This window comes from Polypterus senegalus, chromosome 10, assembly GCF_016835505.1.
Source record: "Polypterus senegalus isolate Bchr_013 chromosome 10, ASM1683550v1, whole genome shotgun sequence".
In the NCBI taxonomy this organism is placed as follows: Eukaryota; Metazoa; Chordata; class Cladistia; order Polypteriformes; family Polypteridae; genus Polypterus; species Polypterus senegalus.
Genome location: NC_053163.1, coordinates 162,255,275 through 162,267,351, shown reverse-complemented (window position 1 = coordinate 162,267,351; position 12,077 = coordinate 162,255,275). Strand labels below are relative to the sequence as shown.

At 46.3% G+C, this 12,077-nt stretch overlaps 1 protein-coding gene across 3 annotated transcripts in view; it reads left to right on the top strand.

The window, feature by feature from the left end:
• arid3a (AT rich interactive domain 3A (BRIGHT-like)) overlaps positions 1-12,077 on the top strand; it is a 37,703-nt gene that overhangs the window by 2,472 nt on the left and 23,154 nt on the right. Inside the window, exon 1 of one of the 3 annotated variants that reach the window (XM_039767191.1) lies at positions 7,932-7,949. The exons of the other annotated variants lie outside the window; for them this stretch is intronic. The gene's annotated coding sequence lies outside the window, so the exon portion shown is untranslated. Of the gene's footprint in view, positions 1-7,931; positions 7,950-12,077 lie in introns of those variants that run through there. 3 annotated transcript variants of the gene reach the window in all.

Genomic DNA, 12,077 nt, shown 5'->3' with positions numbered 1-12,077 from the left:
CCCAGAACTCGCTCAGTTATGACACCCTACCTGCAGAAGAGGAACACTTTACTTGGCCAGGAAGGTTGGTAGGCTGGCATTCCCTGTTGTGGCTGTGAAAGTGACAAAGTGGCATGACCAGCAGGCCATTTAGGAAGGCCATGAAAGGAACTACGTGAAATTAGTTTTGCACGATGGCGCCATATTCCCACGTGTCTGTGACTGCCACTGCCTGGCCCATGTGGTGCCCCTGTTTAGTGAAGCCCGCTCTCCTTGGCGTGGATCGAGCGGCTCTTCAGTCATGCCACAAATTGGTGAGACTGACATTCATTTTAGCCCCTTGCCGCCTGCACTGACGTCTTGGCCCGCCGCTGCCTGTGTTTATCATCTCAAAAGTGCCGCCTGATAGCCTGTGGATAACCCTTTGTTGTTGGCACAGAGCTGCACTTTTGCTGCCAGCTTGTCTGACTGGCTGTTGCTGCCCCTCCCAAATTCTGGCAGGGTTTCCTTTTTCAGATTTCTTAAAGCTTCTGGAGGGCCTCATGCCAGCTATCTCACTGTGCTGCCTTGTGTCATTAGACTGGGAAAGTGTGCCCATGTTGTCTTGCCACTTTGCAGAGCTTAGCTTTATCCAAAGTCGATGGCTCACCTCCTGTGTTAGTGACACCACATGAAAGCCAGGCTCGTCCACGCCAACACAGAAGCCTCGCACATTACAAACTGAAGCCGCAGCTTGAAAGGAAATGCCACGCCACCCTGCCAAGTCCATGTCACCACAGCTTCTCTCCTCTTTCAGGTAGTTGTGTTGCCATGGACTTTCTTACATGTGGGTCCAACCAACAAGCGACATATTGCCACTCTCTGGTGCCAACTTTGTGGCTAATCGTATGACTCCATCTGTTAATTGAGTGAGCTCCGAGCCATCATCCGGCACTAACCTTAGGAATGTGACAGCAACCAGTGGACACTTGGGGTCGTCACTGTCCCAAAGAGACTTCCCCTTAAGCTGGCCGTGCTCACGTTTGAATTGAAAAGCACGCTGTAAGTGGAGTTTGAGCTGAGAGGTGGCACAGAGCCCACGATTCAGTTCTAGCTGGTGGGCACTTGAAATTTGACTTGATGGAAGCGAGTGCAGACCGTCTACTGGGTTGGACTTGTGCTGTCTGCACCCTTCCTCGGCTCTAAACGAGGGAGTCATTAGGACCACCAGTCACTTGTGTGCCTCCTAACACCTGAGCACTGCATTTTGTTGTCCCCGAGTTGCTCCAGACTGACATTTCTTTGAACTCTCAGACCGACCCGGTGCCTTCCAAAGGCCCCCTCTTCCTGCCGTCTGGGTCTGCCCCATTTGCTGCCTGTCGTCTTTTGTGGTGTCACACCACAGTAGTCGGTCACTACCTCTAGTAGAGGACAATGAGGTGCAGGTGAGACAGAACTTCTAAACCTTTCTTCACATGGCTGACCACTACCCCCATCCCCCCATCCTTCTGATGCAGACAGGAATCATTTTGGGGTCAACACCTTTAGGACCTCATGACCCCAAACAGACCTCGCTTGTCCCTGTGGCTTTTGTCATCAATGCAAGGAGACCTGGGTTTGTGTCCAGGGTGGTCCCTGTGTGGAGTGAGGACGTTCTTCTCCCAGTGGCTAATTGGGTTTCCTTCAGGTGTTCCGGATGTGCATATTGGTGACCCCTGACATGCCACGTGTGTGTGCTGTGATGGGCTTGGCACCTTAATCCTGATGCTTGCTGGGATCGGCGGCAGCTTCCCCTCACCTCTGCTCTGTTTACACGAGTTTACAAAATGGAGGATCGGAAAGCTAAATCACCAGAGGGCTGACGCGTCTTCATCTGTTGGCGTTTGGACTCGGCTCCATCTTTCTCTCTGCTGTCCCTCATCTTCTGTGGTCAGAGAGTTAAATGTCTGCTGGTAGACGTCCCACATATTTTGCAGGCAGCAATGACCCCCGGGGCCATTGTTGGCTCCTTGGAGGTCTTGACGGTGTGTATGTTACAAGTGTTTCTAAGATGAATGTGAGTTGTTAAGTGCAGCGTTTGTGAGACGCTTAACTGACCACCAAATCTAAAAGTCCGTCCCCCCGTTTTAAGGCCTTCAAGCCTGAGGTGGCCCCTACAGAGTGCGCTGCCAACAGGGAGCATGGAGGACTGGCTGGGTGGAACGTCCTCCCTCTTAATTAATTGACAAGGCAAATCCCCCACTTCTTCTGTGTGTGCACCTCGGTGGAGATCAAATGAAGTCCACGTGATGTCTGCTGTTGGTTTGTGGTGGTTCTCCGCACACTGGGAGAGTTGTCCTGAATGATGGCCTGCTTGTCCCACACGAGCAGATACAGAAGCACTTTCTAGGGTCCTTGTTGTCACGTGTGTAGTGAAATTCTCTCGTGCATGTCCTAAACAAGGTGCCACACACCTCCACTCAGAACTACCTGACCTGAAAACTTCCAGCTTTCTTCTGTGGTTCAAGGATTCAGGAATTCACTTATGTTGGTTTAGCCTGCCACAATACGAGACTGCCAAGAGGACATTTGGTGGAACCCTGGGGGGTTCAGACTTGAGCTGAATTCTGAAGCGTCACCTGTCCATACCTGTCAGGGGTTTATAACATGGCAGCGCTCGCCTATGTGCCACTGTCCAGAAAGAGTGGGCTCGACAAATGGACTCCTAGGCCTGCGTAGAAGTAAACGTATTGAGTGGCAGTGCTGTAGTCGCGTCTGGGAGTAAGGGAGCTCTGTTCACCCTTGACTGGCTGGACTTTAACTGGCACTCCCAGGTTGGTGCCAAGGTCCCCTTTTTGGGTGTACTGGACTGGAAGTTCTGCAAGGCTGTTCAGCACCCGGGAGGCACCACGTTTTGGAGCGAGTTGAATTTATCTTGCCGTCTAGGATGTGAGAGAGCACACACACTACACACACACACTTGTGCCAATGCCACCACCACTACTACTATTACTACAGCTGGCAGTAGGATGGCAGCTTGAGAGAGCAGTTGATCATAAAGCTGCCTGAAGCCCGCCTAACAAGCTGTGTGTGTGTGTGCCATCGTCACCTTGCTGGCCCTGCCCTCCACGGATATTTGGCTTGCGTGTCTGCAGCACAGCTACAAAGCGGAGCCTCCCTGCGCCCGCACGAGAGCGACTCGGCAAGCTTTCCTGCAGCTGCCAAAAAGGGAAGTTGATGTCTTCTTACTGGAAAGCCCTGCGCTGCTGACTCCTCCATTTGCTACATGGCACCAGAAAGCTCTTCTGTGTCTGAAGCTGGTGTGCCAATGGTAGGTTGGTGCCCGTCCCATCTGTGCCTCTCTCAAGCTTTAATGGGGTTCTGATGAGTTTTAATTCCATTTGTGCTGAGAAGCCTGCCATCTCCCAAGTGTAAAAACCAAAGAAGAAGCAGTCCTCACATTCCCACCTCTTTCTCCTTTGTCATCTGTCTCTCTCTTATAGTGCACCACCTCCGCCCCAATGTCCAAGAATGTTTTTGTACTTGGTGAAATCGCACATGCAAATTAGGTGTTTACTTCAACATACAAAAATCCTAAAAGTCAGCCGTGTTTGAGGTCATACAGCCTACAGGACAGAAATGACCAAAATCACCTATTCAGCTTGCACAAGCTCCATGTCTGTCTGTGTAGTCCGTGCAGGCCGGAGTGGACTCGGGTATTCAATGAAACCCCAAACTCGACACAATTAGTAACTCCGCTACTGTCCGGTGGCAGCTCAGCATAAGTGGGGCCAGGCTTGTACAGCCCCCTCGTTGAAGTGAAAAGAGAAAGGGTGGCTTGTTAATCAAAAGGGCCGTGCGGTGTGCTCACCTGACAGCAGCCTTCCTGTGTGCGCGGCGGCGCCTGCTCGGTTTAATACGCTGCTGCCGGGCTGTTTCTGTATTTATTATTATTCTTATTTGAACTCCTTTCTCAGAATGATTGTGGATGGTGTGGCCACACAGTAAGCGCTGACCGAGTCACAGAAGTGGAGGGATCATCTGGAATGTCGCCCGTGAGCAACTGCCGATGGCCTCCACTCTCTTTGCTCTTCTTGATAAGTGCTTGGCCCTCTCTGTTCTATGCTGGTCCGGTTCACTACTTTCTTTCAAGAGACGAAGATTACAGTGGCAAGCCAGAATACGTTAGCCTTCCCCTTTAGCGAGGGTGCAGACGTTACCCTGAAAGACCGGTTCTGATCATCCTTGACAGATGGGGTAAAGTAAAGTGTGTTTCCAATTCAGACGAGTACTGCAGATGGCTGGCTGGCTGGCTGGCGGGCTGCTTTTCTGGCACGCATTCTGCCCTGAGGGCTCCGTGGTGTTTGCTTTTCTCTACTGAGCACAGTTTCAACTGCAAGATTAAAGAAATGGGACAAGTCCTGCACTCCCTCCCACGCGTCTCAGGCTCTGTTTACCTTACAAAAGTTGTGGAGCACCTTTGCGTAATTTGAAATCCACACTGATGACGAAGGCTTGCAGTTTGAACCCAACTAACTCGCTAGGCTTTGTGCAAATGCTGATCTCCTCCCTTGGGATGAACGCAGCTTGGCTGTTTTGCCTTTACAGTGAGACATTGGGCCTTTCCGGTAGATGCCTCTCTGTCTTTGAAGGCTTTAAAGATTAATTTGGAGGAAAACTGCTCGTCGGTTTCCTTTATTTTAGCTAACCCCTTACAGTCAAGAACATTTTAATTAGCAGATCGGACAGACAAAGACAAAGGCAAATAACACCCAGACTGATTCAAAGCAATGAAAACCCGTCCAGAGGTGTGCCGGGGGCTCCCTCGCCTCTGTCCCCAAATTACAGCCTCCATTAGTTACAAGGAACATTCTGTACCCCTGCTTTCCGTGTTTATGACTCAATGTGAACAACAGGGCTGTTGACGCCACAGCTAGCAGATTTCCAGAGGAGCACATCCCTTCATCCCTTCTTACAAGATGCCGATTGCTGACCCTGTAAAATGAGACATTTACGGCTAAGCAGTGACAAATGCTCACACTGCAGCACCAGTATATTTTAGCTCTCCCAGTCTGCAAGTAAATGATGATAAACACAAATTCCATATAGGGCAGCGATTACAAACTGCTGTTGAAATCTGTGTGAATGGCAAGGATATCACCTTGAGGTAAATTGATAGGAGGTTTCAGGTTAATGACTCCGAGTCAATATATGGCTGACACATTTTACAACGTGACTCACGCCCCTGATATCTGGAAATTTACATTGAGACCTCTAGTAATGGTAGCCAGCCTAATAACATGCTGGCACCAGGTTAGCGCATGGAGGAGGTCATGGGGCTGCCCCTTTGCTGATCGGTAGCTCACAGCGAAGACCACCAGATGAAATTACCTTACACCACTGCCTGGGCGGTGCGTGGCTATCACTGTGTCTTGAATAAATGAAAGCAAGGAAAGTTCCAGAAAGCTCTTTTCCATGTCGAAGCAAGTTAACTCTTGCTATGTGTTTGCGTTTTAAACTTGAACAGGAAAACCAAAACCCGCTGCCACGTCGACTGATTTGGCACAATCTTCTTGCAGGGCACTTTGAAATTGCAACTTGTGGGTCACAGTTTGCCTCTGGAGTTCACTTCAAGATGTGCGACTACATTACCCTTCAGTTCTACTCAGAAGTGTATTCTACAGGCCACCATTAGTTTTAAACTGCACTGTAATTGTACTAGTGTATATCGAAAGACTCCACACCCTTAGTTCAAATTCGGCTTTTAGTGATGGAAATGCCGACATCAAGACGCACAATGTCCGAACTTGTCATTTTCGAGAGCCTTGACCATGCAGCGTTAACTGTAAGAACAATCAGAGGAGACCCGTTGTTACATTAAGTAATGGCTGCTCTGCCTCAATATCGCATCTAACAACTTCTAGAAACAGACTGGGAGGTTTCCACTTCAGCTGTGTGACTGCTGGGTTTGCCCCAAATTCCCATGACCCTGTGTGAGACCACTCTGCCACTATGCATCCCTCTCTTTATTCCTATCAAATTTTATCTCTTAAACTGTAAATCAGGGAGAGCTGAAATATGAAACATTTTAATGTAAAACACAATTTAAAATTAAATGTTCCCCTGTGTAATACAGAATATAGTGATCACTATCTACGCTCCCTGGAGGGGGATGTTATGGAAGAGTGTGTTTGATGGCTCAGATTTCAGTGCTTTTAGAGCGCTTATCTTGAAATGATACATTAAAAGGCACTGCAGCGTGTATGTACTTATTAGTCGGTGCACTCTGCACATTGTCTCTGGGTTCTTTTTGTTTTTTTGACCAACATCTCAAAGAAATGCATTGTTAAATTTGCCCGGTGTGGAAGTGGATGCAGCATTGGACTGATGTTCTTTTTAATGCATAACTGACATTGAGACATTTGGTGCCAACACTGTGAATATTAACGGGTAGACGTATACACAGTGTCACAGACATCTGTTTTCTCATAGTTTAATAATTCCCATTTCAACTTGGCACATTTCACAGCCTATTTGATTTGACTCTGAGGGGTCTTGTGTCTAAACATGCACAGTAATTTGCTCTTCTTTGCTGTGTCTGCATGTTTTCTTCAGCCTCCTTCCACATCTTAATGACAGACACGTTAGGTTAACGGGTGTGCATGAGATGTGATGGACTGGCGTCTCATCCAAAGCCAACTCCTGCCTTAAGCCCAATATTCCTGGGACGGGCTAAACGTGCCGTGTGACCCTGTAAAGGATGACGAGAGGATTTACAGAAAACTGCATACTTCATTATTAAAAATGTAAGCAGAGTTAGTGAAGTCAAAACCTGTCAAGTGGGGCAGCGTGATGGCGCAGTGGTAGCGCTGCTGCCTCGCAGTTAGGAGACTCTTAAGGGTTCGCTTCCCGGGTCCTCTCCGTGTCTGTGTGGGTTTCCTCCCACAGTCCAAAGGCATGCAGGTTGGGTGCATTGGCTATCCTAAATTGTCCTGTGTGTGTGTGCATGTGCGCCCTGTGGTGGGCTGGCGCCCTGCCCGGGGTTTGTTTCCTGCCTTGCGCCCTGTATTGGTTGGGATTATGTTTCTTTTTCCGGTTTCTTTGTGGTGGCGGCCTGCGCCACCTCCACCTACTCAAAGCATCATGATGCACCAACATTGATGGACTGAAAGCCAGAAGTCTACGTGACCATCATCATCAGGTCCTTCCATGAAAACCCTAAATACAAAGAGGACTGTTTGACTTATGTTAGGTAGATTGTCCAGAGGGGACTGGGTGGTCTCGTGGTCTGGAACCCCTACAGATTTTATTTTTTTTCTCCAGCCTTTGGAGTTTGTTTTTTCTGTCCACCCTGGCCATCAGACCTTACTTATTCTATGTTAATTAATGTTGACTTATGTTTATTTTTTATTGTGTCTTCTATTTTTCTATTCATTTTGTAAAGCACTTTGAGCTACATTTTTTTTTGTATGAATATGTGCTATAGAAATAAATGTTGATTGATTGATTGGCTCCAGCAGTCCCCTGTGACCCTGTAGTTAGGATATAGCAGGATGGATTGATTGAAAACTTGTCAAGTGAGAAGGAGCCATTGACCTGACTGAAGTTGGTTTCGTTTTTAATATTGAACGTTTAGTAATTTAATATGGTAATAGTACATTCTTAACTTTTTTTTTGTATCAGTATAATGCTGCTGGATTATGTGATTTTCCCCCTTGGGATTAATAAATTATCCTATCTATCTATCTATCTATGGTAATCACACCTGTGTTGTAATGATGCATCAGCATGTGGATTTCATTGTGCTTAAGCCTCGCCTTTCATTAGGCTGTAGCAATCAAGTCATTTTGGGGGATGAAATTGATTGGCTAATTAGTTCAAAACATTTAAAGAAGGAGCCTCGTTAATTTGTTCAATCAGAAAGAAACTGCCATGCACTAAAGAGTTACTACTGCTATTGCTGAGGGAAAGAACTTAGCCTAACCGGTCCTCCTCTTGTTTTTATACAAACAGTAAGTGTCAAGCTTACTTTAATAAATAAATTGGAACCAAAGATTAAAATTGCCAAAATTAAAGTTGTTAACGTGTTAAATGTAAAACAAAATCATAAAGAGTTAGACTAAATGACTGAATGTGTATTTAATGTTCAATAATAATAATAATTGGCTTCTTAAAATATGATGAAGTGGGCCACATTGCCCACCTGTATGGCTCCCCCTGGGTACACACTGCAGTTTGAATCGTAATTTATAAAGCGGTGAAAATGAATGACTTACACAAACCGTGACTTCCACCTTTTGCTTTATCGAGTAACAAGTAAACTTTTAAGTTTTGTTAACATTTACTAGAAAGAAACAAAGTCCTTTTTACAGTCGGGAATGAACTGCCACCTTTACCCCTACATGAGAGTCCAAGCAAACGCTAGTTATAAAGTGGCATGAGATGCTTTTAAAACTACTGGCTTATCGGACACAGCGGGCCTATGCCAAGGCAGTCGTCAACCAAGACGACAATCGGGCGAATTCGATTTGGAGATGTGCCACTGGATGCCCATCACACCGGTGTTGTGCCCGTGAGTGACCCCCGTATCCGCGCACGAACGGACTACTTTGGCGTACGGATTTACTTACACTCACGGTGTCCTGCCTCACGTGCTTTCTGCCATCCATGTTACAAGAATTTGAGTTAAAACCGAAGGAGATGGCCGTACAATCTGCTGTAACTTGTCGATGTGAGCGCCAATTTGTCACTAGCAGTCAAACCCGATGGGTGCTTTGGACGTTAAAGTTGTATCTTAATGAGCCAAGGTTACAAGGCTTACAACTGGAACTGTTTTTAAATTTCAATTTTGGAAAACGCTTGAAAAGTTCCATTCAAACTGCATAAAGTACTTAGTATGTGTACGATTAAAAACAAATCCCATTATACTCTGTGAGCCCTGACACGAAGACGGGCAGCAGTCCACAAGATGAGTTTAAAAAAAAAACACGCCAAAGGTCGTTTGACGAGAGCATTCGCGGACACAAACTGCTGCTGCCTCTGAAAGTAAATAGAAAGTGTTGATGTGGATGAGCTCGTTCGGGAATAAAACGCGAGCAAACTCACCCGGCGGGACGCCTCCTTCCGTTCTGTAGCTGCGGTCACGTTGCTCTTTGCTCTCCGCGCCCGAAACTGACCAATGAGCGCCAAGGCGGCAGTCGAACACGTGGTCCTAGTGCCCTGTTGCTATGGCCGCCTTCAGCTGGCCTTTTTGAGCAGCAGTTCAGCCTGCCGTAGTTGGTTTTACCTAAACGAGAAAGCTGGGTTTGTGCTGTTTTAACTAAGTAGGGGGCGTAATACATTGGTGGAAAGACGTGAACGGTGTTTTTAATTCTTCTCATTCACTATCGCCATGTTATTTCCACCGTCCTTTTTTTATTTGCCTGTCTTCCAGAAACGTAACTGTCTGTGACTCAGGTTGGTTTGGATGTTTGTTTTTTTCCCCAGTGGTGGAGCGAGTGCCATCCGGGCAACATAAATCTCTGCGTCCCTGAGCCACTGCCGTGGAGTTGACTCCAATGGATGCTAATAGAGTCAAACTGTAGAGCTCCAGCTCCGGCTATCCAGTTGTTAAGAGTAGTGTCGTGGGGGGCTTAGCCGACTCGAATAATACTCAAGGCTGGAGACTCCGACCCGGGCCGGGAACGCCACCTTAAGGCCGCACTGCGTCGGCGATCACTGATTGGCTTATTGTCCGTGTTGTCATGGAGACAAGACGTGAACTCGCGAAGTGCTTTTTGCCACTCGTGGTTGAGTCGATTGAGGAGCTGCGATGAAGCCCACGACGTAGTGACGTGGAAACAGAGAGTAAAGATGATGCCAGAAACGAGCGTCTTGAAAACACATAAATAAAATAAAACACTCGATTAGGAGCTTTCAAAATGAACGTAAGTTTATCTGTCTGTGTACAGTGGTGGCGACGCCAGGCCTGCTTTCGCGTGGAGGACCCGTGAGTTGATCACTTCTTGTTCTAAGCTTTGTAACGAGTTATGTGTATTGTGAAGTAATTTTACAGTCCTTGAATCCATCTGAAAAGGAAGTTTTCCTGCTTCTTTGATCATATTGTAAGTTTCATATATGAGCCAAATACAGTAACGGATTTTAAGGATGAAATAAAGTGTATTTGCTAAAAGCATTGCTTGTTAATATCGGTTCTCTTTTAGTCACGATGAGCTGTCATACGTTTATTGCCTAGAAAAATAAAACCTTTTTATTTTTGGTTCAATTAAATGCGATTTTTTTTTTTTTTTTCGAATTTTCTTTTGCTTACCCCTCAAGCCTCCCTCTTTCCATGATGTTTTATTTATCCGCACCTCATCTGCTTCTCTTTTCGTTTTGTTTTTCTGTGACCTGACCTTGGATTGTAGTTACTTATTCTTTAATATCATTGCCTTATCTGAATTCTTTTTCTTTTCTTGAAAAAGAAAGCACTCTGTGCTTTCAGAGACTAGGGATCTGCACTGGAAATCGGAAGGTTGTCGGTTCGAATCCCTTAAATGCCAATAGGGACTCTGCTCTGTTGGGCCCTTGAGCAAGGCCCTTAACGTGCAATTGCTGAGCGCTTTGAGTAGTGAGAGAAGCAATATATAAATGCAAAGAATTGTTACATTGTTGTATGGAACTGTGCTATCAAAATAAATGTTGTATTTGTAATCTTTAAGAGCACCGCACAGCACTGCGTCTTTAGTTATTGAGACCCTGGAAAGATTTTTACTTCTTTGTAAATTCCTTGGGCTAAGTGACGTTAGGTGGCACGTTGTTCCTTCTATCCTGCTGTCCATTTTGGATCACTTTCCTCATAAAGAGTTGATGGTTTGTTTGGAGGATGTAATGAGCGCGTGTTCATGTGGAGTCCTTTGTGCTGTAGTTCTCTGGGGGATCGCATTTTTCATTTTCAGTTTTTTTTCTTCAAATCCTTTGGTTTGGAGCTGCCATTAGTCATACATTCCTTATGCTCAATGTAGTGCCTTGGCCTTTTAAAGGTTGGCAGGTTATGTAGTTGTGTCGTCTTGGTGCCCCTGCAATCCTACATTTTGTGCGATGTCATCAGGTTTTCCTTTTTGTGCCATATTCATAATTATTGTTACATACTTTAGCTTCAGTATTTCTTGGACATTCTGTAAGTGCCCCCCGTGACTTTTTCTGTGGAAATGGGTTGATATAAAGAGCCCCCTAAAAACACGTTTTCTTCTATCATTTAAGTTGTCATTTGTGGCAAATAAATAGTTCCTAAGTACAGTACTTTAGGTAAAATCATTGTTTTTAAAAGTCCAGCATTCCTTTCCATGGTTATTTTCTTAATTTCCATAATCCTAATAGTTTTGCGATGTTCTTTTGAAGTCAGATTAATTTGTAGCAGAAATCTGAGAAGCAGCAGTTCCTTATTTGGCAGTGGTGAGCCATTGTTTCTGGTTGTACGGCGCAGTCCTTGGATGCATATGCTGTCAGGCACTCTTTGGGCATATCCTGTCTTTTAGTTTTTTATTGTTCTTATGTATATTTTAATCTTTGATAACTTTAATCACAATGCGGTCACTCCAAAGGGCTCTAATGTAATTCATACCTGCTAAGAAAATGTCTGTTGGTTATGTTGGATGTAAAGCAGACTTGATAGCTCCTGCTTCTACTGGTATAGCACCCGCAAACCGGTCTGCACAGCCTCTGCTTGTACCTGGTGCTACTGGAAAAGCAACAGAAGGCGTAACTTCACCAAACTATTGTGGACGCGGCCCGGACACAGACAGGCAGACATGTTGTTTTCTACCACCACACGTTTATTTACAAACTACTATTTACAATTTAAGTGCACAAACCCCCCAAAAGTCCTGGCCACACAACACCTTTCTTCGGGCCGCCTCCACTGTCGTCTCCTGCTTCGTCCTGCTTCCACCCGACTCCAGCCTCAAATGAAGGCTTTTATTTCATCCCGGTTGGGCTCCAGGTGTTTCCCGGCACTCCTCCCTGGACACGCCCCAGTGTGGCGGAAGTGCTGAGGTCCCGGGTCCCCAAAGCAACCAGGATGGCGGCCCCCACGTGATCCAGGGCGGGCATAGATCCTCTTCCGGTTCCTCAAGGCGTCCCGGCCGGGTCGCTGCCCCTGG